Source organism: Drosophila eugracilis, unplaced genomic scaffold, assembly GCF_018153835.1.
Source record: "Drosophila eugracilis isolate 14026-0451.02 unplaced genomic scaffold, ASM1815383v1 contig_1897, whole genome shotgun sequence".
Lineage (NCBI taxonomy): Eukaryota > Metazoa > Arthropoda > Insecta > Diptera > Drosophilidae > Drosophila > Drosophila eugracilis.
In genome coordinates this window covers 1,807,845-1,814,120 of record NW_024572751.1, presented here as the reverse complement: position 1 = coordinate 1,814,120, position 6,276 = coordinate 1,807,845, and positions in this window count along the sequence as shown.

The following is a 6,276-nucleotide window of genomic DNA, read 5'->3' as shown; positions in this document are numbered from 1 at the left end:
AAGTATTAATGTTAGGAAGTATCTTAAGCTTATTCAATAATCTTCATAGGGTATATTCACTTCGATCCATCCCATAATTAAGTCTTTCTTGTTTTTTACAGGACCTTCTACGGTTCATTTGCCTCACATTTTTCACTCGGCACAAGTAAATGTTAATAGCGTCACCATTGACTGACAAAACATTCGCAGAGTGAGAGAGCGGATGGTACTGGCAGCAATTGCGCTCACTTGCATCGTGTTGCAATTGCCAAATGGCCTTATGGTGCATTTAATAATTGCGCATACGCAACGTTGCCCCTTAAAGCGGGCCAGGCCAGCCTGGAAGTTGAAGTGGAAGACATTTTATTGCCCGACACACATATCGCGCAGAATAGGAATACAAAACAGGCTCTGGACTGTTAAGATTTCAAAACATGCATTCACCCGCAGGAACATATATACTTCAGCTTATCCTTTGTCTTTTGTTGCAGCATTGTTGCACTGGAGCAATGTGCAGTGTGCAATGTGCTCCGCATTGTGTCCACGTCAGCCCATGGCGATTCATCTGGCAGCACCACAAACGGCGGCCCTAGTCAAATTAACCTCCATAGTTTAATGTCTGTGTGCCCGACTTGTTACCGCCTGACATGGCAGTGTCAGCTCAACCCAATCCGAATGCAATGTATATCCCAGCGGCACGTTGATTATGTGTCTCCCTGGGGGTCTTCACCTTGCATTGGCGATGGATTCGTGAGTGGGTCGTGATTTTCGGGTTAAGATTTCTAAATAAAAACCTCATGCTTTGTATAAATAACTAAAATGCAATCATTTTGGTAAAAAAGAAATCTCGATTTTATTTTTATAGTCCTTTCAAATTCTTAATATTTATGCAGAACTTTGCATATCAAAAACATTTAATTCGAAACCCCAAAGCTGTTCTGCAAATGAAGTTATGTGATATTTATAGATAAATTAACTAGGAGTCCCCATCCCTAATCCTGCCACATGGCCTCCTTCTCCTGGACTTGTTGCAATCGTATGCAAATTGTGTTGAGCCTTCTGCCTGCTCTCATGTTCTATGTAAATAAGCCGACGGCCAAATGGAAAACAAGACGCAATCGTAAACCTGGCCAGACCATTAGGCCTCCTTTGGATTGGCTAAAGGAGACTCAGTCGGAGTTGGAGTTTATAGAAAAGGCGGCGGAGTCACATTGCCAAAATGTTAATGAATCAAAGGCTGGGAAAAGTTTGCGGAAAACTACAAAGGTGGCACAGGAAGTGGGTGGCAGTGGGGGTGGATGAGGACTTAGGTCCGAAAGTGATGTGGGCGTGTTGATAACGAGCGAAGGCGCCAAAGTCATGCATAATTAATCATTTGTTAATTATAGACTTTGACCAGGTACAGGTACTCAACGGACTCACCTGTCGTCATCACCGGCACACCACACACTCGTACGCACACACATTTGACACCTGGCAAAGTAATTGCCTTTGTCCACTTTGAAGTTGTTTAGTTTTTGCTCCGGGCTCATTACAACGTGGGCGTGGCAAAAGCCCTCGGACCAACCATTGCCCCTCCCGCCCACGAGGCATTTATATAAATGAACTCGTCGCAGTCGCAGCTCTCCGCTGGAGAAACACAAACGGGCATCGTGTGTATACACTGCGAGAAATTTCCGTTATGGTTACAAAAAATTAAACCACCATAAGAGTAAAAAGGTTATATGATTTCATAGTTCTTGTCAATGTTACAGAAGCAAACTTTCCTCTTAAAATCATATGAAATATCACAAAAATCTTTGCCAAGCTTATTGCAATGTTTTCTTCAAAGTGCCTGTGTGTTTTGGCCATAGTTCACGTGCATGCGTCGCCCCTCTGCTTTGGCTCGTCCTTTGGGCCAGGACATGGTGGGCAGCTGGTGTGCGAGTGCTTGTGTGCGAGTGCTGACTGTACCATGTTTGCTGCGGAACAGGAAATGAGCACCTGCTGCTTATTTATATTTTCCGCTCACTTGAATGTAAAATTACATAATATTTTGTTTTCGTTTTTTCAGCTCCTGATGCTGCTGCTGCTTTTGCTGCTGCTGTAGCTGCTTGGCACTTGTGCTAGTCTGAACATTGCTGTGTGAAAATACTTCTAGTGGAACATTTGAAGACAGCTGGCCGCAGAAGCGAGGAGCCGAATCATGTTGGCCTTTTAAAGAAGTTGAATCATCAGAGCGGGCCTTCTTAATTGCAAGTGTTGTTCATAACTTTAAAAGCAATTTACTTTCAGGTAGAGGAGATCTGTAGCCATGTAAATGAAAATCTTAAAATGTAAGCATTTGCGAATTAAAATGTTTTGAATGGACTTTTATGAGAAGAACCCACAAAAAATGAGTGAAAGGCCAATCATAGAGCTAGCTGAATAGCTGCAAATTGAACAGATGTTTTTCGATGCGGAAAAGAGTTTGGGCAAAGTAACATCATTCGCAGTATTAGTTAACTATTTGTTCAAAATGTTTGCATACCACGGGCAGGGAAAGGTTTTTCCCAGCTCCGGACCGCTGTAGAAAAAGTTCACTATTTGTTGGCCGTTTCGGTTGCAATGTGGTAACCACAATGTACGTGAAGTGGCGATGGGACAGCGAACTGGCCAAATGCTCATATGCGAGTTGTTTATGTTGCCGTTTTGGTTTTTTGGTTACTGTTTGCTGTTTTGTTGTTGTGCTGTTTTTGTTTTATTTGTTGGCCGCGCAACTCGTTGTGGCCCTGGCCCGCATAAATTGTTGCCGCTTTTGAGTTTAAGCCAACAGTTTGTTTGCTGGTCATCCGACACTCTCGTCCTCACCACCGTTAGTTAATTGCCGTTGCCGCTGCAACATGATTGCACTTATTGGTCAGCGGCATAATCAAATGCGCAACTTTTTGGCATGAAAGTTTAATTGGAAAGCTCGCATGTGCTCGCATTGGAAGCCATGTGATATGGGGTGAACTGCCTTTGGAGCCAAACTAATTCCAACTCATAATTAAGCCACTTGCTAGCTGAGTTGGCCCCCTCGTAATCAGGCTTTTTCTTCAACCCTGGCTCATTAAAATGGCAGCAGCCAGCAGCTAGCAGCCAACAGCTCTCACCTTACACAGTTGATGCTGGGATATTTTATGTAATTTCTTGGAAATGCATACCAATGCACCTCCTAGTCGGAGGTGCTAACTCAATTTGCCTGCTCGTGTAATTGCAGTCAAACTTTTGTTCGCCTAATTGAGGGCATCATCATCCCTTCTCGCTCAGAAAAGCTGAGATGGAAGTCAGGGTAGGAGGAGACAGCGGGTTATTCCTAATTATAAGTCAGATTAAAGTTGACCCACGCCAAAAGGAGTCATCGTGCTGGGTGAAGAACACTTTGTGTTTAACGTTTCATTTAATGTTTAGCCAAACTTACTCGGTCACATAAATCAATGCCAAACAACAGGCCGGGGGCTCCCATATGAATACTCAAGTGTCTCGCCGAGCAACAAATGGGACAAATTTCCATTTCAAGCCAATGCCGCATAAATGGCACATAATTTACGATACGAAGAGGAGAGGAGCGGCAGAGGCAGCTAACCAAACATGCAGCTAACTATCCAAAAGCTGGTAACAATATTAGTTAGCAAGAGCGGCAACACCAACGCAGGCTACAGCCTCACACTCGGAAAAGAGCTTTGTTAATTCAAAAATAGTTGATAAATAACATTTTCTGATCTATATTTTAAAGCTTTCAAGGGGAATCTTAACTAGAAATACATTTCTTATTTATGCCGTAATTGATTTCTAAAACTACAGCTAAACTATAACAAACCCTTAAGGAATTAAAGAAGAATTAAAAATATTTTAACATTAAATATAATTAAATTAGTTTATGAAGTGGCATATATACTTTTTATATAAATTTGGAAAAAGGTTTTTGTTTTCCTTAAAGTTCAATGCTTTCAATATTATCCTGGGGTTTAACATTCCCAAAAAATATGTATTCACAGAAACCGATTTAAATATTCACTCGATTGAATTTTTAGATTTTTTTAGATATTAAGATGGGAATAAACTTTATGTAAGACACACTTTGAAATTGGATATCCTCAAATGGGTTTTTAAAACTTAATTAAAATCCTCAGTCTTCTAATATACACTCGGAAGAAAGAATCTTCAAAAAGTACAAGTGTAAATGAAAAACGAATAAAATTAAAGATTTTCAAGCCTTGTAACATGAAGTTTAAAATATATCAATATATTTTAAAGATGTAGATTTCTATGAAAAAGATTTCGAGATTTTCCCTTAGTGTATTGGCACCATCGGAAACAGAGTAAACTTTACAGTTGTGTTGGTGGCTGGTTGTTGTTGTTGGGAATTCCCGCACCCGAAGCTGGCCGGCGTCAATGTGTGAAGTAATTAATTACAAAGCAACTGATGTGTATCTGTGTGTGTGTGTGGGTCTCCGTATGAGAGGGTGTGCGTGTGGGTCCTGGGTTTTGGATTATGATGCATGATCATATATGTTGCTGCACGCACACTAGAAACCCAATCCCCACACGCACACTTTGGAAGAGATAGGTAATGCTATCTGGGCATGAGCACATGTACATATCCTCAACATCCCCACACCGCTCTCGTTCTCAGCCTGGACTTGCAGTGGCCAAAAATTAAATTGATTTACACCTGAGGTGAGAAAACGGATTGGATGACCAGGCCCAAATGCATTTCGGTATTGGCACAAAGCAACCAAAGATTTTCCCATCGACTGAACTGATTTGCCTAACAGAATGATCGTAATGAGTTCACTGCGAGAAATAAAATGCAATTGCAAGGTAAACATTTTTATAAATCCTAAGTTTTTAAAAAAATATGTGAAAAAGATGTGAATATTCTATAACTAATAAATCCTTTCCAGAAAATAGGTTTGAAGTTTAGGATAACTTTTTAATCATTATCTAAGATTTCTATTTTGAATGTCTGATTTCTTAATTTAAATATCTTCCCTAATAGTTTATGTTTTGTTTTCCAAATCGTTTGATTTTAACATTAATTTCCAGTGCATCCTTTTCCAACCCATAATTAAGATGTAAAATGGAAAACTTCGTTTGTATATGCCTCATTATAATCATAGTTTATGAATGTTTGGTGTGTCGTGTTCCGTTTCCCCGCCCTCGTCGTTGGTCATAAAATTCATATATGATTACGATTCCCATATAAATTCCAGACGCACAATGATTCCGTTTCCTTGAGGCTAATCCCAAAAGCCGAGCTAAGGGTATTCCACATTAGCACGGCAACTTTAGGCGTTGTCTGCCGTCGGGCGGCTAATTGTGCCCGCAACCAGAACCCGTCTTCTCTCTAAGGGCCCTTCGATTTAAAATTGCGGCGCGGGACCTTCAAGGATATTTATGAATCCCAAACACGTGACAGAGAATAAAAATTCAGAAGGATTCGGGATTCGGGCGGGGAGTATGGGGTGCATTTAAATTAATCACAGTAAAAGCGAATTGCCCAAAACAATGTTATATCCCGTGCAAGGTCCTTTGGGGAACGGAAATCTGTAAACCGTGACGAGACCAAAACCAGATCCTGCCACTGTATGGGTAGCCATGTGTCTGTATGGTGCTCTCTATTTGTTTGTTTGTGTGCGTGCGGTTGCTCAAATTAAAACAAAGTGTCGTGCGTTTGATGAAAATGTAACGCATTTTGCTCAGCCAGCCAGCGACGCACATAAATGCTAATTGGCTTAAATGTATACGTGTGTCCCCGTCTGTAACTGTGGGTGTATGTGTGTTTGTGGGAGTGTTGGTATTGGTGTTGGTGATGGGGGTTTTTGGCATTTTGGGGAAACGTTTTTCTACCAACGCCAGGTGTTCAAACTTAAACATTTTATAGTTCGGTTAATTGTCAAAGCCGTGGCAAGAGTCAGCCAAAAGTAAAAGGGTGCGCCGAACATTTGATGACTCAATTATTCGATGGTTTTTGTGGTTATTCTGGGGGAAAATGGGTGCTGGTACAGTGGTACACCGCGGGTAACGCCGCGTCCACAAATCAGCAGAAAATTGTAAATTTGAGTTTGGATTTGTTGCTTTCAGGAGGATTTCTGTTTGCTTCTATCACACATTTTCATTCAAAAGTTTACTCTTCCATCTTGTTAGGACATAAAAAGGGTTCTCATTACCTACTTTTTTCAGTGTAAGCTTTCCTTAGTCTAGATGAGGCTGGAACCATTTAGGCAGCTGTCGCACTGATTAGCATGACCTCTACGTGATTCCATCCCCAAGAAGGAGAAACTGTGACTGGTG